Source organism: Coptis chinensis, chromosome 9, assembly GCF_015680905.1.
Source record: "Coptis chinensis isolate HL-2020 chromosome 9, ASM1568090v1, whole genome shotgun sequence".
NCBI lineage: Eukaryota > Viridiplantae > Streptophyta > Magnoliopsida > Ranunculales > Ranunculaceae > Coptis > Coptis chinensis.
The window spans coordinates 53,018,388-53,045,995 of NC_141464.1; the positions used below are offsets into that span (position 1 = coordinate 53,018,388).

Consider the following 27,608-nt stretch of genomic DNA (forward strand, 5'->3'; position numbering starts at 1 on the left):
ATAAAGTCAAGCTTCCATAATTGAGGAGTCTATTGACGGTTCAACAATTAGTGAGGAGTATATTGATTTTGGTATTATTTCTTTTGGTTAAATTGTTAACGGTTTAATTGAAATCCAAAATGGACCAAAGCTAGTGCCCAAAAAATTGTAAGAAGGTTGACGGTTTATTCTATTTTAATTTGGTCGTTTTTAAGAAATGTCATCATATTTTTCTTGACATTTGTGTCATACGACATAATAATATTGCAATATCCGTCATAAAAAATTATTATATTTTATTGACGCTTGTGTCGCATTACCACGACATAATGTTGCAACAGCCGTCATAAATTTATTATATGTTCTTGACGCTTGTGTCATACACGACATAATATTGTAACAACCGTCATAAATTTATTATATTTTTTTGACGCTTGTGTCATACATGACATAATATTGCAATAGCCGTCATAAATTTATTATAATTTCGTGACGCTTGTGTCATACACGACATAATGTTGCAATAGCCGTCATAAAAATATTACTAAAACACCTATCTTGACGGTTTTTCGCAAAACCGTCAAGATAGACAAAAAACAAGCGTCATAATATGTCATTTTTTTAGTAGTGTCTCTGGGCTTTCATACACATATTTCACAGCCTCTTTGGGCACAAAAACTCAGGTCATTCATGGCACATTCAATGAATACCTTAGGTCATTCCCCGCCACATTCAAGGAATACCTATCATATCACTAACGGGCCATTCATGGCACATTCAATGAATGCCCAGGTCATTCCCCGCCACATTCAAGGAATACCCAATCCTACATTCCCGTACACTCAAGGAATACAACTAACCCATGGGCGAATACCTTAGTTCCTCTTTAGGGCCCACTACAATCCGTCATTCATGGCACATTCAATGAATACCCTTATATAACACTAACGGGCCATTTATGGCACATTCAATAAATGCCCATCTAACATATGACATCATCGGTCATAAAACTCAATTCCAAAACTTGAAGTGGAGAGTTCTAAAAGGGTGCGGTAACTTTTGTTTACGCGTTATTGTACTTTATTGCATAGATTATTTCGTGAGAACGTAGGAATATCTTGATTCAATTAATTTTTGGTGTACTGCCGTTATTAATTTCATGAATGTATAAGTGTCATAACGTTGTGTATCGCTAAAGACCAAAAATCACAAAGCAAGAAATACACGCACACATGTATATTTATAAAAGGTCCTAGCCTAAGGTCAAATATGCTAATAGTCCTAGACTTATCCTAATAGACCCGAATCCTAATTTTAGGAAAAAGTCAAATTTTCGGTCAACGGTCAAAGTCAACCCCGGTCAAAGTCAACAATCAACTCTGGTCAAAGTCAACAGTCAACTCTGGTCAACCCGGCCTAAACTCCAAAAACCCAAAAGCCCAAATCCTAAGGCCCATAGTCTAATCTAAAAGTCAAATTTTTAAAAATCCAAAATAAAAAGATATTAGCCCACGATTTTGGCCCAAGCCCAAAATCGTTTTTGGCTACTGTTCATCTCCTTCCTCTCCAATTTCAACCAACCACCACCGACCACCACACAGCCACCACCGGCCACCCCTAATTAAAACAAACCCAGCGGTTTGGTTCAGGGAGAAAAACCCTAGCTACCTATATCAACAATACTTGATTCTGTTATACTGCCAAAATTCGACCGACGCCATTAAAGGTTTTTTTTTCAAGCTTCAATTGTCCAATTTCCAACACCCAATCCTCATCCCAACAGCACCCTATTCAACCTCAACAATAGTATGTAATCAAACTTGCTTTTTCCCCCACTCCTCACCATCGCGTTTTTGATGGCCAGTAATGCTCTGTCAGAGCTTCACAACACTCAAACAACAATCATTCACTAACCATCCTTCCCCGGCAACCCATGAATCCTAATCCAACCCAAAACCGCCACTATATAAATTCAATACCACAACAGAAAAATTCAAACGAAATCCTAGACAATTTCTGGCCATTGGGCATACGCCCATTATTAATGTTGACCCATAAAGCTTTACCAATAAAATTTCATAGTCTCGCAAATCAATAAGTTAACATGTTTATCAATTCGACAGAAAAACAACAATCGAAGAATATGCAGAACAAAAATACTGAGGGGAAACCTAGGTTTTTCCTCGTACCCATAAAACTGTAAATCTCAAGGTGAGGTGAAATAGAAAAAAATGACTACTCACAGTTAAAACCGAACAGCCCGAACAGCTCCCCGAAAGCCCCGACGTCTACTGTCACGCGAAACGATAATCTTCCTCGTTCAAAACCCCTTTTTTTTTTTCTCTTAGTAAAACTCTCACTTTTTTTCTAAAACTCTCGTTTTGTTTTTCTCAAAAAAAAACTCTACGTGAGAAACCCCTATTTTCTAGTTTTTCAAACCTCTCCGAAAAACCAGGGTTTTAAACCTATCTACTTACTTACGGGTTTTTTTTTCCAAAACTACTGGATATCCTATTTCTGTTTTCTATTTACATTATTATTATTATTATTACTATTAATATTATTATAGGAAATGCAATAAAAAGACGGGGTGTTATAAAACTGGAAGAAGCTATGGAAGTTAAATCACTAAGAAGAATCATTAGTGCTTACCTCAAGTACGTACTTAAAAACAACAACAACAACTAGTTTTTTTTTTTTTTTTTTTTTTATTTCAATTTTTTTTTTTTCCAATATGTTGTACTTGGTAATGATGAGAATATGAGTTGGAGATTGAAGGCTGTTTTTTTCCTTGTTCCGTAGAGCATGGGCGGAAATTGACAATGTTTTTGTAAACCTATAATATATGGCCTGTAGATGGATTTGGCCATTGAAAATTGAAACGTGACTCTACGAGTTTGTGAATAGATGCATGTTTGTACGATGGTGACTATTATTCTTTCTCAATATGCATTGTTTGTTCAGTTATTCAGACGTTGCAGAAGAAGATGTTAAAAGATATGAAAGGTCTTATAGAAAGCTTCCTCCTGCTCACAAGGTATCCATTTGTAGAGTTAACGAATTTTATTTATATTCATTTGTTTAATTGCTTAGAATAACCTTTCATGTTTGATTCTTATTTTGTTAAGTTTTCATTTCTTGTGCTTGTGCAGACTATCCTTTCTCATTATCCTTTCAAGTGTCAACAACTTAGACGGTATGTAGTTTTCTCAAGTCACAATTAGTGTCCCGCTAAACTTTGAGTATGGAGTGTATATTATGTCTTAAGCACATACACACACACAAACTTTGAGAACTTGTCAAAACTTGAAGGACATTATTGACATGATACAATGTTATTTTGAATGGATAAATAAAAACTTGAAGGACTTGAGGTCTTTCAAACAAGTGTGATTTCTATCTCGAATCATGCATATAACACAGTTACAAAGCATTATAAGCTATTATGAAGGCATTATGTTCTTTACTGCAGCAGAATAGGATTATATAGAACCATGCATTAATCTTTGTCAGACCCTGATGTTGTTAAAATTGACAGGTGCATTTCAGTAAAAATTCATTTTTTATGCAGAACATGCTTGAGGTGATATCTAGCCCACTTTGTATTTAAGTTTCTTCTGTCATTCGTTTTCCTCAGATCATTGCATTTTTTTTTTGTATTTATAGTAGGGTTGCACTTTGATAATATTTTATAGCAAACAATGTCTCTTTCTTCCCTCATTAGGAATCTGGTATGTTGTTAACTTGTTAATGGTTCTATCTTATTGTACATAGGCATTTATGAACATGAAGAATTATAATATGTCCCCAAGAATTGTTTCTTTGGAGAGAGGAAGTTTTGCTCTGGACAGTCTGCCTTCACAAGTGGAAGAACGTGCTTTTCTGAAGGTGACCAAACTAAGGGTTACAAAGAATCCCAAAGTTCTGCTTCCAATGATGTTGAGGCTGTGAACAATCAGGCAGGACTTGGTTCTATCTCTGAATCCAATGGAAATGTAAGCTCATGTTATCATGTGAATCTCGTCTTTCTAATTAAACATGTGTAACTAGTACAGTAGTACCCAACAAGTAATCCATAAGTTAGCACTTACCTGCTTAAATTTTTATACAATTGCCCTACCCTTCCTCCAGTGTGGCTATGTATTGGGCTAATTTAGGAACCAAGTTCAACACCTAGAATGTGTTTCATTGCTGAAAAGGTATATTCCAAAATACTTTTTCCAACAATGAAGTGCTATTTTGCTAATGTTAATTTACAGATAATAGATTCTCCGATAGAATTGATTGTGTAATAAAACACCATTAGTTCCATAAATTGGCAATCCAATTTTTCTGATCGTATCTGAAAAGCAGTCACATAATATGAAGAATGTTACCATTTTCAGTGGTAATTGCCTTAAAACCATCAGATCAGAAATTTCTTTATGATATATGGCAGGGAAATCTTTTGTTGGATGAAATAAGTCATAACTCATAAGTTGTACTTATATTGAAAATTTTGAATCGCCACTAGCTGACTAGCATAAAAATGGGGAATTTGGCTTGTGTGACTATTGGCCTCAATAAGGAATGTTAATCGACCTGAGCTTTTAGCAGCCTTTCATTCTTACTTTCATCTATACAATATTCCCTTCATGCAGTCCCATTTTGATGTCTGTTGCATTGAATTTCTCTATACAATTCTGTCCAACTCCAGGTGAACTTGGACCCACATGATTGGTTGGATCCTAAATTTCAGTTGAAGGTCCCTCTAGTTGACGTCGACAAGGTATATTTCTCATTCCCTAGTTTAATGGAAAGTGGTTGTCCATGATTTTAGAGTTACACTGTCATATCATTAAGGTTTTGTAGGAGTGCATGCTAAGTTACTTGCATCAACATGATTTGACAGTACTGTTTACTTTAATATCTACGATATAAAATTGCCCAAACTTAGTAAGTGGTTTATGCAAGTAGTTTGGCTTTTTGACTACTTTCAAAATGTATTGTTCATTTGTTTCACATGGTGGTTCTTCCTCTTGACATATTTTAGTACGAAAAGTACTCGCTTTATATAAGTTTTGACTTGCGCTCGCTAAATGTTTTACTTGCAGGATGAATATCACAAGTGAGATGTAGGAGCTATACTAAGAGTATTCCCCACCTTGTTGGGTACTAGGGAGTACTGTAACTGTGTTAGAGGTGTACGCTGAGAAATAATGATACAAGTTTGTTGGCTTATGACTAGAACTTGTTGTGGATTACGCTCAAAACGAATGATAAATAACGAATGATAAATGTATTTGAGTTCATGTGACGACTCCGGTAGGTTGGAATGATTTATTTAAATAAATGTAATTGTTATCTAAGTCTAGCTTGGATTGGTTCAATGGAATTAGTGTTTGTGAATGCTATTTGGAAATTTAATGGATTATGGGTTTGTTAAGACTTTTTTTTGTTAAGGTTGTATAGGGATTCAGCAGAGATATAGAGTGCGGAACAAATTCACTGATTTTTTTAGTTTTTTTTTTGTAAAATTTTTAACCATTTGTCACGGTTTTGTGAAAACAATTATAGAAGTGTTATTTCTTATGACGGTTTTGGATACAATTTATCACACTTCAAGGAGAAAGCGTCACTTAAAGTTGGTTATATTATGGTGGTTTTCAATTATTTGTGATTGTTCTTCAAAGAATATTTGTGACGGTTTTGGGGGAAAATAAAATGACCCCCACTCTGTCACGGTTTTGGAAAAAAAAAAGGTGATATAAAGCCTTTTTTCTTGTAGATACTAAATTTAGGGTGTCACCGCCCCCCATAATATAATGATAACGTAATGTAATTTGGGGTGTCGCCGCCCCTAAAGTGTAATGATAACGTATTGGAATTTGAAGTGTCCCTGCCCCCATAATGTATTGATAACATAATTAAATTTGAGATGTTGCCGCCCCCATAATATAATGATAACATAATAAAATTTGGGGTGTCGCCGCCCTCAAAGTATAATGATAACGTAATGAAATTTGGGGTGTCGCCGCCCCCATAGTGTAATGATTAAAATACTTTAAATAAAATGATATATATGTGAATGCTAATTTAAATGTATGCATGTATGGATAATTAACTACTTAATTTTAAATATAAAAGATTATGTAAGACGCTCCTATGTATATATGGTCTTTCATTTTGACTATGTGAGACTATGTCTCACTTTTGTAATAAAGTGAACGTCATCATTCCTTATAAATTGAATATTTTTTGCAGTGAATCAATATGACTTTGAGGCAAAATGATTGTAAGTATCATCATTCTTTGAGCAATTGGTAAAACACTTCTTGTTGTATGGCTGATCCATTCTTTATTTAGGCTATAAATAGAAGAATATCGATATCACCATATTGGGCTGATCAACATGTTGATGAGCCATAAGCTTGGCATGTTATCAACTGTGCGAGTTCCATGACGAGATCAATCACTTCTTGCTGTATAACGATCCATTATTCAGTGAGGCTATAGACAAAAGAATATCGACATCATCATATTGGACTAGTCAACATGTTGATGAGCCATAAGCTTGGACGACCATTGTGCCATGACGAGGTCAATCACTTCTAGCTATATGCTGATCCATTCTTTAGTGAGGCAACAAATAGAAGGCTATCGACATCATCATATGGATAGATCAGCATGTTGATGAGCCCTAAGGTTTTGGGCTACTATCAACTGTGCGAATTCCATGATGAAGTCAACTACTCTTTGTTATATGTCGATCCATTCTTCAGTACGTGAGGCAACAAATAGAAAGCTATCGACATCATCATATGGACATATCAATATGTCGATGAGCCCTAAGGTTTGGGCTACTATCGACTGTGCGATTCCATTATGAGGTCAACCACTTCTTGTTGCATGCCAATTTTTCGTAGTTACTGAAGTTTCATCTCTATCATCGAGCTACTCAAAATGATTGATATGCTCAATATTAGATGCAAGTTGGCAATGAAAAGGACTGAGCCAACTATGGAGATTGGTTCTTTCGTATATATTCGGTGAACATCTAGAGAATATGGACGGAAGGTTGGAATCCAATCACTCTTTTCGTGGTCCTATGTAAGTGAGTCACGTTATACATAATGAACGAATATAGATGGAAGGTTGGAATCCAATCACTCTTTTCATGGTCCTATATAAGTGAGTCACCTTATACATAGCTACTATCGTAAATTGACATGTTATGTGGAGGATGCCTTAGTCAACCGGAGAGCTGAAAGGTTGGAACTACTACTTGCAGAGAGTCCCTCTAGAGACGTTGAACTACTAAAGCGTGGTAACTGATATCGGCATCCTAGCAATAGACTAGATGTCGACCCTCCATTTGTGGTCTGTCATGCCTACCTGCTTTAATGCTTCAGACGTCCAGATAATTTCTTCTAGGAGAGAGATGACCTCTTATAGCCTTTCAGCTATGATTGGCTACACCAACATTATTTTTCTTCATATCTTCGATGAGTCCAGATAATTTCTTCTAAGAGAGAGCCGACCTCTTATAGCCTTTCGGCTATGATCGGTTACACCAACATTATTTTCCTTCATATCTTCGATGAGTCCAGATAATTTCTTCTAGGAGAGAGCCGACATCTAATAGCCTTTCGACTATGATCGGCTACACCAACATTATTTTTCTTCATATATATCTTCGATGAGTTGTTTACCACTCCGTTAAGTGATTTGCTGCAAAGTTAGAAGAAGAGTTTCTGAACTCACTTTCAATGATGTCTATTTTAGCAAGATTTTCCAAAACGCACAAGTTGGGTCCGAAGTGTTATTTTTGGAAGAGATTATAAAGGAGATGGCTGTTAGGGAGAGTTGAGACTGAACTTCAGTGTGAAGTTGCCTACGTACCCAAATGTATTGCTTGGGATCAAGTCTTGATTGCGTAGTTCTGGAGAGTGACGAAGGTTGGATGTTATAGGTAGGATCGGTGATCAGTTACTTCCTCGTTCTCCAATATTCCAATCGTGGGGTGAAGTTGGAGAACTTGCTAGAGAACTGTCACACGATATGAAGTTGATGGAAGTTTTGCCAACAAACTTGAAGGTGAACAAAGTTGTGGAAGTTGTTTGAATTGGTCAAACGACTTTCTCGTCCAAGTGAAGACATGTGTTTAATTGAATATCAAATATATAGAATTTGTGTTATTGTAGGTAGGGTATGAGCATGGGCTTTTTGGGCTCTGAGCATAGACTTTATTGTAGGTAGGTAAGTAGGCTGGTTCTGAGTGTGGGCTCTGACTGTGGGTTTGTATTGAATTGGGCTTTTATTGGGCCACATTTGTGGGGGTCGGAACAACGTCTATAGAAACTAAGGTCGATTAAACATAACTATCACTTACTATCACACCAACCTATTCCTAATTGAGCTATTAGGTGTTATGGAAGGCTTAGGTGATGGTTTAAGAATGAAGGAAATGGAATTCATAAAAACAAGTCTGAGAAAATAGGGTCTTCAAAACATTACTAGAGACAACCTTTGTTCTTTTCTTTTGCTTCGAAACTTTTGTTCCATACTTAGCCATTTTGTTTTGGAGTTCTAACTTTGATTTTCTTATCTTGGAAACTTTCATTTCTTTTCTTTTTGAAGTAACTGATTAATATTTGTTTATGAACAAGTTTTTCTCTTATCTTTTTCTTTATTTCACCATATTTCTCGAACTTATCTGAATGGGTAGGCTATTTTTAATTTTTTTTTAATGATGGGTCAAGAATGTGTGGTTTATGAAAAAGCTAATGAAAGGCTCAGTGGGGGCGACTTGTGGAAAAATATTCTTTAGGTTGGAATTTCTGGCTATATCGATACAAAGAGGGCCTAAATTCTCGCTTAGGATATAGTATGTATATGTGCCACCATATTTGCACCCCTATAAACAACCATCGTTGGGTACCATTATAACGCCACTCACTACTATGTATGCTGCCCAAAATTATGGCATGCCAACATTGCCCATAATTATGGCATGCATGCGCTGCCCAAAATTATGGCGTGCCTGTGATGCCCAAAATTATGGCATGCCAGCGCCACCCATAATTATGGCATGCCTGCCCTGCCCAATATCATAGCATGCCTGCCTTGCCCAAAATTATGACATACCTGCTCTGCCCAAAATTATGGCGTGCCTGCTGATAAAAGTAAAAATGATAGTTTACCTATGAAATGAACGATAAAACTCAAAATGTAAGTAAAACTAAACGAGATTACGAACCTAGTTTATCAAAGATTGTTCTACTCTCTATCTATTGAACAGATATAGTGGAGTAGGAGATTCGTTCCACTCCTAGTCCTTCCGCATGATAATGTTCTCTAAGTATAAATAATCTTAACTAAAGTCTAATGAGAGATTTACGAATTATAAACTAGACTACGATGCAACTACCCACAAGATGCAACTAGTCAACTAAATAAACAGCTATGGAAATACTACGTCGATTCTATGATAAGGAATTAGGGGAGATTGATTCCACCTTAACTCAACTTGACTTGCTAACTAATTTAATCGTTAAGTAATCCAAATTGAATCTCACGAAAACAATTGGTTCTTCCTAATCCCTAATTACACATGGCATTTCTACCAATTCATAACTAGTATGTGAACGATTAAACCCATTCTCATGGTGAACTAATCATTCTAGAGTGGAATAGAAATTACGACTATCCTATGCTAACACAAATCAAGCTTTCATCAAGGCTTCTCAACCCCCTCTAATGGAGGTTTAGTCGAGAATCATTATGCAATCATTTTCGATTAAATTAAAACTAAACATACTATAAACAATTGAAATTTACTAATCTAAATTAAACAATAATTAAAATCTAATTAATAATTAAGAAATGATATCAACAAGAATTTAAACTAGATCTATAAATGTAATGACAGAAAACAAATTGAATAATAATAAACTATTTTATTAATCTAATCAAATGAATACAATATTTTAAAGGTTTAATCTAAAACAAGGAATGAAAATGAAACTAGATTATGGAGAACTAATTAACTTTATTTATCTAATGAATAGCAATAACAATAATTTAATACTGAATTTAAGGCAAGAATAAAAACTAATTAATTAATCTAAAACTAGATCTAGAACTAAGGTTTAATGGATACTTTTCTTATCCTAACCTAATTTATTTTCTAACCTAACTATCTATATGTTTACAAAGAGTCAAGCTTTTGTTTTTATACTTTCAGATCCAAAAATCGTGCATGAGCTTGGAGCCATGTTTTGGGCCGGAAAATCGGGCCCAAAACCCAATTCTTTCAGTCCGAAAAGGGCTTTTCAGCTGGATTTGGCTCCAATAGACCTTTCATCCACTTCTGCTCCTCTGATTGGGTCAAGGCTTGGACCATTGGAAAGCTCTTTCTGAGCTGGTCGTTTTGACATAAGGTAGGCCTAATTCCGAGGTCTGAGTCCAAAGATATGGTCTTCGGAAATTCTGCTAACTTGTGCACTGTTTCTGCCCGTGTTGACTTTTCAGCTTTTGACCGGGCTTTACAAAGGCTTTGTCTCCTTGAATCTTGGCATTTATTCACAGAACTCCTTAGCAACCGACCTTTGCTCATTTATCTCGCTAAAGTGGCACATTTCTGCACATAATGGACTTTGAAGCCTGAAACGCATAAAAACACGTAATCAGTATTAACTCTTAATTATTACTCACATAATTGGTCTAAAAGTATGATTGTTAAGGGGTTAAAACTACAGTTTTGAGCTCTTATCACCTGCGCTGCCTAGAATTTTGGCACGTACATAAGCTAGATATAGCAGGTTCAGATTTAGAAAACATATTTGTCAATATATGCTTACATATTAAGACTTTACATAATTACAGAAGATTTTCTAGCAATTAGGGAAAATATATTTCTCATTATTATTCTATAAACACCCCATTCCTTTGAAACAAAGAACTTCGTTCATTTGAGAGGCCTGATTCCAGAGAATAATTTGGATACGTAGGTAGCTTTTGTGGTACAGTCTTAACAATTCATTACAACAACTTCCCTAATGAAACCATTGGTGTGTTTGGGCAAGTTCCTACCCAAACATAATTGACGCCGTATATGGTTCTTACCAACAGATCTCCTTCCACGTTCTTTCTTCCAAAATTCGGTAATGGCAAAAACAACAAGATCTCAAGTAAGCAAGAATGCAAGATTACAAGAAGAAGAAGAAAACAAGTTCCGACTAATCAGGCCTTGATGAATCAACCAGCCGCCCTAGATCTGCAAGCTCAGCCTTCAAAACTCCAGGTGCCACAACAGCACAGATCTAGACGTACATGACTTTAGGCTCCAATAACTCATCCTCAAGATCTAGATGCTACAAATGCAAGCGAAGTGGATTCAGAGAATATGGGGATTGGAGATGAAGACGTTCTTTAGAAGTGTTGCTGACACGCGCTCCTTTTGTGTGTATGAGATGGTATATGGATGATGGTCGTTGAACAAAATAGAAGCGTATCAAAACCTAATTATCCCTCAATGAGTAAAGGATGAGTAGGATATCGTTCCACTTTTAAGTGTATGTTATGTGAAGGACAGGACCGGAAAGAGGGTTTGAGGGATTAAAAACTATGATTGTAGAGATTTTAGATTTTAATACTAAACTAAGTTAAACTAAACTATTGAGAATTTATAAAAGATAGAATTCAAGAGATTAGACGCCACTGCTACCTTTGATCTGTGACCTTCTGTTTCATGGTTGTTCTCACGAGTAACCTATAATTAGGCAATCAACCGAGTGTCGATGCCCTCTTGGACGAAACATTGTTAACAATTAACTATACTTAAAATTATTCCTATGTTTATGCTATTAATATCATTTTTTCTTTTATGTAAGCTTGTGCAGCCATTCAATGTATTACCGAGAGTAACATCAAGGAGTACTTCCTAATAGGGTGGCCATTCAATAAATCACCATTTAAGGCAAACACAAAGAATACTTCCCCTAGGCAGCCACTTCCTGAGCTACCCCTTCTAGGGCAACCCAAAGAATACTTCCCTAACTCTAAAGAACTACACTACTAGAAGAAAAGTAAAGAACAATAACATGATATTAATATTGCAAAACATAAACCATATTCTATACTTCCATCCCCTGGTGTGGGCAATAGAACTAATAATTAAAAACATAAAGAACTAACCTGATTGGAGAACACTGATATATGCTTGTTTACTACTACTTAAAGGTTTGAACTCTCTAAATTGATGCAAAAGCACTCAAAGTTCCTTACTCACGATCTTCGTTTCGTAAAGTTGGAATAAGGATTCGAACTAACCTAAAGTTTAAAACAACTACAAATTGGATGTTACAATAAAGGAAACTAAGGAGTAAGGTTATAATATTAATGCTAGGTTTTCCTTCCTACACAAACATTGAGAAAGACATTAAAGTTTGAAAACATGCACTTAATACCAAAATAGAGATTTGAAAGAAAAGGTGAAGAGTTAATCCTCCTCATGTGAAACTATCATTAGTTGTTGATTTGAAAAAAGTTATTTGATCCTTCCTAGACTCATAGACAAGCCCCTAATGGAAGAAAAGATTTGATCCCTAGCATGTATGGCTCACTTAAGAGCTCACACATGCTAGCAAGTGGAACTAAGCAATGACTTATCTCTAAGCTCATTGTTTTGATTCCTAACTAGACACTACACCAACTATCATTTTGGGATAAGGTGTAGAGCTAGTTGTTCTTCCTAACAACCTACCAAACCAACAAAAATTGATTTACCCTCACATGAGTTGGATTAACTCCCCAAAAGGGAAGTTAGCTCATGATCCTTGGGACAAGAATTTATAAACTAAAAAAACAAAAGAGAGATAGAGAAAGGAAGAAGATAAACAATCAAACTCACTGATATATTTATTTTCTAGAAGAAAACAAGTGTTTCCTCCATTAAAACTATTACAAGCTTCTTGCAAAACTAAAAACTAACTTATGATTTTTTCACTAAGGAACTAAAATAATGCCATGTGAGGAAAATAAGTCAAGGGAGTAAATGGAGTGTCCCCACCCTTGTCTAATTTCTTCTCCATTTGAGAGAAATCTCATTTCCTCCCACGTGAATCATCAAACCACATTAATTCATTTTTATCCACCACATTAAAACAAAGTGACACCTTGCCTTTTTTTTTTTTTCTATTAACACCTAATCTAATTTATTACATGCAAGGTGTCAACTTTGCACTAATAATTTGTTATTTTTGTCTTGACATGCTCCATGATTGATGACTCATCCAATCTTGTGTCCCAAGATAGTGGGCCCATGTGCGATCCGATGGCGGTCCGGTATTTTTAAGGCGGTTTTACAACTTCCCCCTATCGTAGAGTTCATCATGCAATTGTCTGAAAGCAGCTCTCTTGTCGCATTCGAGTCCCCGGTTCGAGAGGTAGGAGCTTTGGAAGTTTGATGCTTACGTGCGGTTTGGGAGAATTCATATATATGCCGTTCCTCGTGCTTTATTGCGGGTTTAACCAATATTTCCATGTTTATGCAAAATACTTGCAAAAGTATGAAAACATATTTATTTCATGATTATTAAACACATAATTAACCAAATTTATATGTCTCAATGGGGTTTCATAATATACTTTTGGGTGCTTATCACACTACCCCAAACTTCACTTTGCTTGTCCTCAAGCAAAGAAGAGACATAAAATAGATAAGTGGCCAAGAATGTATAGTCCTAAAACTAATTCTCGTTTAGCGTAGAGTCGGTTGCATTGACCATACTGCAACAAGGCCTTAAACCACTAGGAATTCCCTAGTGGACGAGTTATAGCCTCATGAGAGTTTTCGAGAAAAGATACTCACAAACTTCATTTATACTACAACGACTCGATGTGAAACTTCGTTTCCTAAAATTAATCTCGGATATCCATACATCTCCTTAGCGGGGAACGAGGATTGATTTCTTTAAAACTCAAGTTAATATGTATTCAATAATTAAAACATCTACATATGATCATGCATGCGATGAACTTTTCATTGAAATGTACTAGCAAGGTTGTTTTCGGATCCTTTGGAGAGCGTACCTAAATGGGTTCTCCGCGGTATGTGTGTCGAAACACAATTTCACTCAAAATTTTACCACTTTCGGGTTTTGTTAACTCCGATTAATGCGGTGGGAACACGTTTCCTCACATCTCAATGACAGTCAGAGGAGCCGATGTCGATCAATCACGTCTACTACTTATTATCACACCACCCTACTCCTAATAGAGCTAGAGGTCTTTATTAGGTATTGTGGGGCTTAGGTGGATAGTGTACAAGAAAATGGAAATGGAAAATCAAAATTTACGAGTATGAGAGAATAGGGTCTTCATATATTTACACTAGGGGAATCCTTGTTTTCTTTTCTCCTTCTAACTGAGTTTTATAACCTTGTTCTTAAGCCTCTAATGGATTTTTATTATTATATCTTTTTTTTTTAGATGGCTTAAAAACATGATTCTATTTTTCTTTCCTGAAGTAAGTGTCTGACTTTTATTTGGGACAAGTATTTCTCTTTATTCTTTCCACATTTCATCCTATTTCTCATACTCATCACTTAGGTAGGTTCTTTTATTTGGTTTAATAAATGGGTAAGGAATTTTTGGTGAAAGTGAAAGGTTTGATGAACGGTTCAATTGGAGTGACTAGCGGTAAATTTGTAACAGGTAAGAATTTTTAGCTATGTCGATCCAAAGAAGGCCTAAATTCTAAGCCTAGGGTTGGGTGGTGATCAAGTAAGTAGACGCCGTGATTTCTCTAATCGGAAAAACTACTCCTCATTGTCATCACACAAAATCACTCATGTCAAGGTTTTTGGTTAGATTCTCACAGGATTTATAGTTTAAGTAACTAACCGTTGGTTCCAGAAACTTACTGCTATGTACAATCGATGATATTCAGTACATGAATATTCATGAAAAGATGTATAAACTATTGCATACTGATAAGAGCCCAAAACTGTAGTTTTAACCCTGTAACAGACATACTTTTAGACCAATTATGTGAGTAATAATTAAGAGTTAGCACTGATTACGTGTTTTTATGCATTCCGTGTTGCAAAGTCCATTATATGCAGAAATGTGCCACTTTAGCGAGATAAAGGAGCAATGGTTGGTTGCTAAGGAGTTCTATGATTAAAGGCCAAGATTCAAGAAGACAAAGCCTTTCTAAAGCCCGGTCAAAGCTGAAAAGTCAAAGTCAACGCGGGCAGAAACAGCACTCAAAGTCAGCAGAACTTCCGAAGGCCGTATCTTTGGACTCAGACCTCGGAATGGGTCCTACTTTATGTCAAAACGACCGGCTCGGAAAGAGCTTTCCAATGGTCCAAGCCTTGACCCAATCAAAGGAGCAGAAGTGGACGAAAATTCTGTGGAAGCCAACTGCAGCTGAAGAGGCCTTTTTGGACTGAAAGAATTGGGTTTTGGGCCTGATTCTCTGGCCCAAAACATGGCTCCAAGCCCATGCACGATTTTTGGATCTGAATGTATAAAAACAAAAGCTTAGCTCTTTGTTAATGGTAGATAGTTAGACCTAGAAATAGATTAGATTAGTAGCCTCCATTAATGAATTCTAGATCTAGTTTTTCATGTAGATTAATTAAGTTTAGTTCCATTTCAATTATTGTATTAGATTAAACCTTTGAATCTTGTTCTTCATTTTGATTAGATCAATAAAGTAGTATTTTTTATCAATTTCAATTTTGTCATTTCCATTCCTAGATCTAATTTCAATTCCTGTCTTTATTTCAATTGAGTCATTAAATTAGATTTCATTATTGTTTAATTAAGTAAATTTCAATTCTTTATATCATGTTTAGTTTAGATGTAATCGGAAATGATTACGTAATGATTCTCGGCTAAACCTCCATTAGAGGGGGTTGAGAAGCCTTGATGAAAGCTTGATTCCGAATATCGTAGAATCGTCGTAATTTCCTTTCCACTCTAGAAACGATTAGTTCACCATGAGAATGGGTTTAATCGTTCACATGCTAGTTATGAATTGGTAGGAATGCCATGTGTAATTAGGGATTAGGAAGAACCACTTGTTCTCGAAGCGATTCAATTCGGATTCTGACGATTAAGTCATTAATAGGATTAAGTCGAGTTAAGGTGGAATCAATCCCCCTCTAACTCCTTATCATCGAATCAACGTAGCATTCCCTTAGTTATTCCCATAGTCGACTAGTTGCATTTTGTGGGTAGTTGCATCGTAGTCTAGTTGCCTCATTAAGTAAAATCTCTCATTGACTTTAAGTAGAGTACTTAGACGTGAGAACATAGCATACGGAAGGACTAGGAGTGGAACGAATCACTCTACTCCACTATATCTCATAGGATGGAGAGTAGAATCTTTGATAAATTAGGTACATAAGACCGTTTTAGTTTTACTTGCGTTTTGATTCCATCGTTCATTTCGTGAGTAGATTATATTCATTTTATGTTTTATCAAATGGCGCCGCTGCCATCTTAGTTTCACTTTCGTATTGTTTTCGTAGTATTAGTACTATTCTTAAAGTCCCATTTCACCCACCCACCCTTGTTTGATTCATACTGTGGTTGCCCATTTCAGAGTTGAAAAATTCCGGATAAAAATTACCGAAGCCCAATCCTCCCTTGAGCGACCACTCTAACTCATCGGACATGGACATGCCCCCATGTGGACCACCCCAGCTAAAAACACTTTAATTTGAAAATTACTTTCGGCCTTGGCCTTGCACATAATGTTAAATTTTTCGGTTTTCGGCGGTTTTGACTCGAACTTTGCTCTTTCATATTTTTTTTGGTGTTCTAACTCAAGCTATATACACTGAACAAAGCGTAAACAAGAAGGCTATTCATAAAAGCGAAGCAAGGGCCTTGTCGGGTATTCCTTTCTTCCAAACCTCGCGTCTCTGTTAGAGGTTTATACTAGTATATCAGAATTGTTTGGAGTGTTGACGTGTTTAGCTAAGTTGGTCTTAGCCTTGTATGAGATTAAGGTCTGGCCGAACAAAAACACCGAACGTAAATATACAACAACATCAACAATCAAGTCTATCTAGTATACCACACACTACACCTCTAGCTACTATTTCACATACACCACCTGATATAATGGCGGAAGAAAGAGAGACTCCTCTCTCTGACTTCTACAAAGCCTTGAGCGATAGCCCCAAATCTTGCATCGTTCTAGCAGACCCAGCGGGGGATTTCCGAATCCCTCCAAATATTTTTAATTTGTTACCCGTTTTTCATGGATTAGACCATGAAAAACCTTATCAGCACATGCGTAGGATTGAACAAGTCCTAACAACATTCCACCATCCTACGGTTGGTACGGAACAAATTAAATTAAGGGTATTCCCTTTCACCTTAGCCGATAAGGCGGCGTCTTGGTTAACTGCCCAAACGCCTAATTCTGTGGACTCGTATGCTAAACTTGTTCAGCTGTTTATGGAACATTTTTACCCACCCCTAAAGACGGATGAGATGCTTTCCAAGATTCATTTCTTTCGACAAAATCCTCATGAATCATTTTTAGAGGCTTGGAATCGTTTCACCGATCTCCTTATAGAGTGTCCACATCATAACTTAGCGAAAGACACGTTAGTTCATGCCTTTTTCAAAGGACTTCTACACCACCATAAAGAAGTCCTAGACATAATGAATGGGGGTAGTTTCTTAAGCAAAGGAGCCTCGGAGGCTTATAAATTTTTAGAGGATCAAACTAAGCGAAATAACAACTGGGGGGGTAGTGACGATTACTCCCGCTCCGCTAGTTCTTCTTCCACAGTTAAGGCTACCAGTATGTTTGAGGTTAAATCAGATCCTGAGCTTAAAACTCTAATTGAATCCCTCACAAAAAAGGTAGAGGCCATTTCTGTACAACAAAAGCCAATCCCTGTCATGAATGTAAATACAAATCCATGTAGTTTCTGTTGGAGCCCTGAGCATCTCGACTCACACCGTCAATTACCTATGAACATGCTTGTTCCATTAATAGTGAACCATAAGCCCGCGGAGACAAAATCCCAACTTCGGTTGGAGAAATAACCAAAACGTCACACCTCAAGGGGTACAATAATCAATATGTTAGCCTACGCCCTCATACGGCTTTAACCAAGCCCCACTCGACAAGGGCGAGGTCGGGGAAATTTTAATAATTATAACAACCAAGTGCAACCTCGACAAGGTCAAGCACAAGGTCAAAGTAGTTATAATAATTATAATGCTAATAGTATCGTATCGTTCGGTAAATAATAACTATCAAAATCCACCCATAAATAATTCCGTGAAATAGTTCGGTCCACCACCCCCGACTACTACACCCACACAACGGATCGGCTTGACACCTTCATACAAGTGAGCCAAAAACTTTTCAAACCATGGCTCAATCCAACCAACAAAAAACTTCTACAATCCGTTCATAATTTAACCCAACAAGTTGGCTCAAGATAAAGCCCAACCCAAAGGTGTGTTTCCGGTGTAACGCAATACCAAATCCTAAAACAACAAATACGACCTTTGAGGTAACAGATAATACTAGTAATGAATATGAAGATCTAGGTGAGCTAAAGGCTATCACCACTCTCCGTTCTGGTAGAGTGGTTGATAACAAAGTAACTATGCCTATAGTTACCCCACCAGTAGCCCCTACACCTGCTATATTACTAGATACCAAAATAGAAACTGAAGAGCCTACCACTGTAGAGGTCCCAGTTACAACACAACTTAAGAAACAGAAAGCCACGGTTAAACATCCAGGTGATACCATTGCTACATATAGATAGAAACCACCGTTTCCACAAAAATTAGCCATGTTAACTAGGGATACAAATTACGAGGAGATTAGGGATGTTTTCAAGAATCTAACTATAAACCTTCCCTTCCTCCAAGCTATAAAAAAGCTACCATACCATGCTAAGTTTCTTAAGGAGTTGTGTACTACTAGGCGTAAGACCAATATACCAAAAGACGCCTTCTTAACAGAACAATTCCCAACTCTATCTGAACATAATGGAATTGTTAAGTATAAGGACCTTGGTCGTCCTACTGTACAATGCACCTTAGGAGATTCCTATACGACGACCGCGTTATTAGACTTGGGGGCTAGTGTCAACTTACTCCCGTTTTATTTGTATAGACAAATAGGTCTAAACGAGATGCAACCCACTAAAATGACGTTGCAATTAGCTGATCGATCTATTAAGTATCCTAAGGGTGTCGTCGAAAATGTTCTGGTAAAAATTCAGGATTTTTACTATCCGGCTGATTTTGTCATCCTCGACCGCGAAGTCGATTAACGACTCTGTCCGATCATCTTAGGGCTTAACCTTTTAAAACGCAACCGCCAATGCGCTCATAAATTGTCGTGATGGTTCAATGTCCATGTCTTTTGGCTATCTTCTTTGTTGAAGTCAATGTTTTTAAAACAAAGACACAGTTACCCGATTCGTCTATGGATGGAGAGGTTAGCATGATCGAGAGCTTTGCTCGAGATTATTTCAACAACACGTTCTCGGATAATCATATGCTCAAATTTCTTTCCTTTGGAAGTTCAGACTCCAACATTTCCATCCCTACCCTAGTCGATACACAGATTACGGATGAGGATGAGATAGATGACTTTCTCAAAGATGTAGAGAACTATCATAGTAACGAGGATATGACCAATCTAGATGAGCAATTCGATGAGTTTCTTTGAGCAGGTGATAATTCACCCTATCAAGAACTACTTGCCACAACATCTACCTCGATTCCCCTCCTTCCACCCTTTCAAAGGAATCTCAAGTTTGCACTCGATCCTGTGGTTTCTTCTGTGCTTCATAAATTTTTAAATCCACCTAGTAAACAAATACTACAAAAGGACAAACCATTTGACACCTTCATTTTCAGACTTGAGGCAGGTCCCTACACACCTGATGAATGAGTTTTGTGCTAAAACCACATCCTCATTGTTTATAGTCGTCTTTCTACAACTTATCCATATCCACCATATTCTCCACAACCATTCATTTTTCCATACTTATTAACTAGAACATCCACTCATTCAAAATGAAAAAAAGAAGGTGCATGCTAGGTTAAGTAATAGGGTTATCCGATTTAGCTTTCATTTTACTAGGTTTAGCGTCATAGGAAATCTTGGTGCTTGATTGTGTTTGAATATGTTTTCTGTGATATTTATTTATGGAATGATCCACAACTATTTCGGTTGTTGATATATGATAAACTGCATATTCACACATATGTTTAGATAAAGTCTCGAGTATCTGACTATAAACGACTCAACTTTTGTATTTGGTGCACTTCCTCTCATTTCCATATATTGGTGAGTGCACCATTAAGGTAACCGGCCCTCCCCATTGAGTGTGTGTATGTAAGTAAGTACCGGATCCTAAGTCCACGCGTTAAAACATAATTCACGTTTTCCACTCTTGCATGTTTTCTCGGATTTTTGAGTCATGTTTCTCTATGGGGTGAATTATGTCCATCTTGTTTATTGTTTTATTTTTAAAATTAAAATTAAAAATATATATATATATATATTAAAGAATAAGCATAGTAACCTAGGAAGTCTCGGGAATCTGACTTTAAAAAGACCCACTGCTAAAACAAATTTTCTAAGCCGTTGTAAAAATTTGTTTTGAGGTGGGTGTGTTAAATGTTCCGTACTAAATATTTATGTCCCATTAGAGTTGCTAGGCCGTTTTATTGTATTACGATTCGGGTTGACATAATCCATGAATTTAGAGTTCAATTGTTAAGCATAACGTCGTCATGCACGCACTTCGAAGCATTTTCCACTATCTTATATGTCATCCACGGTCGGAATGGAGTGTTTTATGGATCATTGGATTGGAAATTCTCTCCTGATCATTTCCATATCTCATTCGTAAAAATCGGACCCGGTAACGGTGGCAATTTTGATTTGAAGTTTATGCAAAAAATCGAAAAAATCACAAATTTCGATTTTGGGCTTAGTCCCCAACCAGCCCGACAGGCGGTAGCGACCCAGCCCTTTACCTTTTAGCAGCACTCGCGATGTTCTTCTCCATCCGCCATTAATGCCAAGCTCCAAAACCTAAAAAAACAAAACCAAAATAAAAAGAAAACTAAAATTAACCCACGCCCCAAATCAAATCCCAACCCAAATCGATTCCAAACACCACCGACCACCACCACTACCGAATTACATCACCAAAAAATCCACCAAAATACCAAATTTTGGTGCTGCCGACCACCACCACTGGTTTCTTCAACCGGTCTATTAAAATCACACCACTACATCACATTTAAACCCCCACTACATTCCAAACTTCCAATGGCTCAACAACGCCGAATTTTGCCGGAGCAAGCTTTTACCGCCGACCACTTTGCGCCGTTCTATGGTGACGAAATGATCAGTCGAGACTGGAATAGCTTGTGGTACTTTCGACCGAAGCCTATTACCACGAGGATTTAGTCAGGGCGGTTTCTACGATCTGAGGGAGTTGGAAGGGACGAGGATTTTTGTAGTTGTGGCGAAGAGGCGGAAGGAAGTGACGACTGGGTTGTTGGCTGAGATTCTAGGCATTCCGCCTAGAATCCATCTAGATGTCACCACCCTCAGGAGTCCCAGCATAATGGAGTAGAGCCATTGATGCGAGAGCGAGTTATTGGAGGGACTACAATCTTGAGATCGCATTGTGTTCGACAAAGCTTCCACAGGACCAACCCGGTGGGCTTTCGGTGGATTAATCGAAACATTCGGGGAAGGGGAAGGTCAGCGATATCGGCCTGAACTGCCTCCACATCTTATGGATACTCCAGGAGCGGAAGTATGACTTCTGCATCTTAGAGTTTTTACTGAGCATGATTAGGGGAGTAGGGAGGTCTGTTGCCCTCTCCCGTGTTGATAACAAAGATCATGCTCAAGTTGAGGCGACTCGGCGATCGATCGGACATACATCACTCTCCACCGTAACCCTCGTGATCTATAAGGAGTGTGTCCAACGGGTTTGGAAGTTGGCTGAGGATAGAGAAGAAGAAGAAGAGGATGGAGGAGCTGAGAATGCCGACGAGGCTGGGGGACATCAGGATGCTTCCGAGGATGAGGAGGATTTGACCTGTTTTGATGTGGATGCCTTGGAGAGGTGTTGGACAGATGCCGAACGCATGGCTGTTATCCATCGAGGCATGCGTTCGCTTAACACTATCTGTGAAGACCTCCCGACTCGGCGGCAATGATGCATCACAACCGAGCTCGTTACCCGAGAGAGCGACGAGAGGTGGGAACAGATGAGCGCCGAGCTAGCAGCTCAGCGCCAGTTCCGGGGCGAGATGCTTACTCGATTCCCACCTCACGGGGACTCTCCTTCTGAGGACACACCATCCAGGCACGAGCATCGTCGCCGAAGGACGAATGGTGCTGGCTCTTCAGGAGCTCAGGAGCAATCTCCGGAGCATGTTCCCTCCGCCACCAGTTCCAGAGTAGCTAGGGATAGTATAGTTTGATGTTTTATGTTTTATTTGTAATTTCTTTATTGTTATTTATTTTAATGCAAGTTTATTTCCGTAATTTGAATTTTGTAGTGTAATGTACTCCGAATGAAAATTTTAATATAAGGGGTTATTTTCAAGATCGTGGTTGTTTCATATTCATCCCACCTTCCCAACTTGTTTGGGGGTGGTTTTATCAATTCAAGCATTATTTTTATATAACCCTCGTGTTAGAATTTATTGTGGAGTCAAGGTGAAAATATGGTTGTTTAGGCATATATATGATTAAGTATCATTGTAGGATGAAATCTAGATTAAATAGGTACATTCTATCATAAAATCAACCTAAAAGATACTGGGTTTGAATTAGAATTCAGGATATGAGTTGTTTCCATTTTCGGGTTTGGAAATTTTAGGATTTCCGGAAACTGCCGTAATTAGTTTTGGCAACTTCCCGATCCATTTTAGCAACTTTAAACCTATATAAACTTGATACAATCTATCCTCACAACTCACACTACACCTAAACTCCATTACTCACCTTTCACTCCCGCGATTCCCTCGTTTCGGCTCATTTTCTAAGTTTCAAGCAACTCGAAGCTCTCGCGCCCTCTGAGGGCCTTTTCGAGCTCTGTATATTTTTTCTGAGTTTTTGTCAGAGCGCGACCCGCGCTCAAACACTGGAAATTTCAATTTCTTCAGAGCGCCCAGCGCCTATCGAGCGCATCGGCATACGACTTCTGTGGACCAAAATTTCCGGTTTTTAGCGTAGTATCGATCCTTCGCAGCTATTCCAAAGCGTAATTTTGAGATGACATCTCCAACATTGATACCGAAACAGTCTTTCGAAGATTTGTTCCAAAAGCACTACTTATGGTGCTTGGTTTTGTGGCGATCACATACGTTGGTTGGGAGCCGCTTATGGTAAGCCCTGATGCACTTTATTCTCCAACACTAGCATCTTATTTTTACGATAACTGCATTTTCTTTGAAAAACCAGATGGAGAACAAGTGTTCTCCATCAACATTGATAATGAACCAATGGAAATTACCAGGTTCTTGCTAGCATTTGTTCTTGGACTGGCTATGCCCACTGAAATACAAGACCCATGGTGCTATTGGGTCGATAATATGTATGTCTACACTTACGAGTTTTTGCATGAGTCGTATGGCGTGGGCATTTTTCGTATTGAGGACCAAGGGGAATATAACGTCGCCTTTGGTAGCCTGTCCATGAACATAGGAACTGTTATGTTTTGGATCATGCTAAACATTTTAGGGGAATGGTGTTTTCTTACGTGAATGATGCCCCTTGCGCCGTTCCTTGCTTTTTAGCCACGGGGCGTATGTGTCATGACCTTCCCGAACCTTGATGTCTAGTTTAGCTCGATCCCATAGCATGAGGGATAAGTACCTTCTTATGCCCGTTCTAGTTTCTCGTATTATGCTATGTTTCTTTCTTGTTTTTTGTACACGCTTCACGGATTGGATTACGGTTATTACCGCATGCGACCCACCAATAGTATTATTCGATCTTTCCGTGTAATGACTTGGCAAGGGTGGAGGATACAACCTCATCTGGCTGCACCTTACACCCCGTCAGACCAAGTGGCTCTTAATAGGTTAGCAATAATAGATGATAAATGGCGGGAAGCTTGGTAAATTATCATGGCATGGTAGGATGCGAAGGAACCTCACTTCTTTATGGAAGAAGAGGATGAGGAAGATGATGAGTAATGCGGGGGGATAAGGTAAGTTTTCATTCTAGTTAGTGTGCCGCTTATGTCCCAAACAATTTCATTCTTGTTAACCCCATAATGGGTAGAACTTCGTATAGAGTTGTGTCGGTTTTTATTTCCATATTTAGTATGCGTTCTAACCTTGTTTTATAGATGTTCCTGAATTTCACGCGCTTCAATGGTATTTTTCCTACCCTCTTTATTTTAATGCTTTGAGGACAAAACATGCTTCTTGTTTGGGGGGGGGGGGGGCATAGAAACACGTGTAATTAAGGTATCTGTTAGGATATAGATAGGTATAATATGCATTTGTTTCTAGTTAAAATTTCAAAAATTCAAAAAAATAAATAAATAAGTTATGCTATACACTTAGGAATATTGGTATTGTTTTCCTTCTCTATGCTCTTAACAATCTAGAAGGCTCACGTAGCTTTTGCATTATAATAATTGTTAGAAACTTAGGTTAATATGTAGGTAATAATCTTTGCATCTATCTATAAATATATTACATGAGTATCTATGATTGTTAGCGATAAGTTTAAAAATCTAGGCTAGAGTACTTATTCTACAAAATCTGTGAGAATATAGCCTAAAGCCTTATATGAAATAAAACATTTGAGAAATGACACAAGGGAGAAGTAAAATCCGATAGAGAAATCACACGTCCACTTGCTTGATCACTATGCCATATCCTAAGAGAATTTAGGCCCTTTTGGATCGATATAGCCAAAAAATTCAAACCTAGGAATTATTTCCCGCTAATTAAGCCCCTCTGAGCCTTTCTTTAGCCTTTCATAAACCACAATCCCTTTACCCTGTTACAAAAACAAAAAAAAAAAAAAAAAAAAAATAAATCAACCTACCCAATTTAGAATAAGTCCGAGAATAGAATGAGGAAGAAAGAAGAAGAGAAAACACATGTAAAACAAAAGTTAGTTAATTGCTTCAGAAAAAAAAAGAAAGAAGTTTCCATCCAAGGAAAAGAAAAATAAAAATAAAGAAAATAAAAACTCCAAAAATAGAATAAAAGGGAGTCAAAAGCTAAAGAAAAAAAAAAAAAAAGAAAAAAAGAAAAATATGGCTAAGGATGGAAACAAAGTGTAGAAGCAGTATAAATAACAAGGTTTTCTCTAGTTACATAATAATATGAAGACTCTATTATCTCAGACTTGTCCTTTTTGAATATCCATTTCCTTCCTTCTTAAACCATCTCCTAATCCCCAAAACACCAAATAAAGACCTCTAGCTCAATTAGGAATATGTTAGTGTGATAGTAAGTGGCAGATGTGTTTGATCGACTCCGACTTCCTTGTGTGTCATTGAGATTGTAAGGTAAAGTGTGCCCACTGCGCACTAGAGTAGCGAAACTTGAGTGGAAAAATCGAGTGTTGTATCTTGACTATTATTGTGAGAACCTACTTAAGGGCCGCTATTCCGAGTTTCAGAAACGGATCTGCTAGACATTTCATAGTATTACTCATTGTATATATGTTTATTAGAGATGATTGAGTATTATGCATATATTAGCTTAGGTTTGTGACTTGGTTATTCTTGTTCATAGCTAGTGAGATGTATAGATAGTTTGGAGCATGAATAAAGGAAACAATAGTTTTATTTCTTAGTCGTTGTAGTATAGATGAAGTTTGTGAGTACCTTCATTGGAAAACTCTCACGAGGCTATAACTTCGTCCACTAGGGAATTCCTAGTGGTTTAAGGCCTTGTTGCATATGGTCAATGCAATCGCGACTCAAATGAAACGAGTAGTTAGAACTCCATTTTTGGTCACTTATTCTAATTTCTCATCTTTGCTTGAGGACAAGCAAAATGCTGTTTAGGGGGTGGTTTGATAAGAGCCCAAAACTGTAGTTTTAACCTTATATGGACATACTTTTAGACCAATTATGTGAGTAATAATTAAGAGTTAGCACGATTCGTGTTTTTATGCATTTCAGGGTTGCAAAGTCCATTATGTGCAAAAAAATGCCACTTTAGCGAGATAAAGGAGCAATGGTTGGTTGCTAAGGAGTTCTATGATTAAAGGCCAAGATTCAAGAAGACAAAGCCTTTCTAAAGCCCGGTTAAAGCTGAAAAGTCAAAGTCAACGCTTGGTAAACTTGACACTCAAAGTCGTGAGAACTTCCGGCGCCAGTATCTTTGGACTCAGACCTCGGAATGGGGCCTACTTTATGTCAAAACGACCGGCTCGGAAAGAGCTTTCCAATGGTTGAAGCTTTAACCCAATCAAAGTAGCAAAAGTGGACGAAACTTCTGTGGAAGCTAACTGCAGCTGAAGAGGCCTTTTGGAGTGAAAAGAATTGGGTTTTGGGATTCTCGATTTTGGGCTGATTCTCGCCCCAAAACATGGCTCCAAGCCCATGCACGATTTTTGGATCTGAATGTATAAAAACAAAAGCTTAGCTCTTTGTTAATGGTAGATAGTTAGACCTAGAAATAGATTAGATTAGTAGCCTCCATTAATGAATTCTAGATCTAGTTTTTCATGTAGATTAATTAAGTTTAGTTCCATTTCAATTATTGTATTAGATTAAACCTTTGAATCTTGTTCTTCATTTTGATTAGATTAATAAAGTAGTATTTTTTATCAATTTTGATTTTGTCATTTCCATTCCTATATCTAATTTCAATTCCTGTCTTTATTTCAATTGAGTCATTAAATTAGATTTCATTATTGTTTAATTAAGTAAATTTCAATTCTTTATATCATGTTTAGTTTAAATGTAATTGGAAATGATTGCGTAATGATTCCCGGCTAAACCTCCATTAGAGGGGGTTGAGAAGCCTTGATGAAAGCTTGATTCCGAATATCGTAGAATCGTCATAATTTCTTTTCCACTCTAGAAACGATTAGTTCACCATGAGAATGGGTTTAATCGTTCACATGCTAGTTATGAATTGGTAGGAATGCCATGTGTAATTAGGGATTAGGAAGAGCCACTTGTTCTCAAGGCGATTCAATTCAGATTACTGACGATTAATTGGTTAATAGATTAAGTCGAGTTAAAGGTGGAATCAATCCCCCTCTAACTCCTTATCATCGAATCAACATAGCATTCCCTTAGTTATTCCCATAGTCGACTAGTTGCATTTTGTGGGTAGTTGCATCGTAGTCTAGTTGCCTCATTCGTAAATCTCTCATTGACTTTAAGTAGAGTACTTACACGTGAGAACATAGCATACGGAAGGACTAGGAGTAGAACGAATCACTCTACTCCACTATATCTCATAGGATTGAGAGTAGAATCTTTGATAAATTAGGCACATAAGACCGTTTTAGTTTTACTTGCGTTTTGATTCCATCGTTCATTTCGTGAGTAGATTATATTCTTTTTATGTTTTATCACATACGTATTATTTAAAGTTTCTTAAAAACAAATCCTAAT

At 37.3% G+C, this 27,608-nt stretch overlaps 1 long non-coding RNA gene and 1 pseudogene across 1 annotated transcript; one reads left to right on the forward strand and one right to left on the reverse strand.

Annotated features, from left to right (window-relative positions):
• The first annotated feature begins 3,677 nt into the window (after positions 1 to 3,677).
• On the forward strand, positions 3,678 to 5,466 carry LOC147476662 (uncharacterized). Its single transcript, XR_015207232.1, has 3 exons — positions 3,678 to 3,974; positions 4,676 to 4,747; positions 5,073 to 5,466. It is a non-coding gene; the product is annotated as an uncharacterized LOC147476662 (long non-coding RNA).
• A 12,022-nt stretch (positions 5,467 to 17,488) lies between these two features.
• Positions 17,489 to 17,582, reverse strand: LOC147476663 (small nucleolar RNA R71; annotated as a pseudogene).
• Positions 17,583 to 27,608: the final 10,026 nt, after the last annotated feature.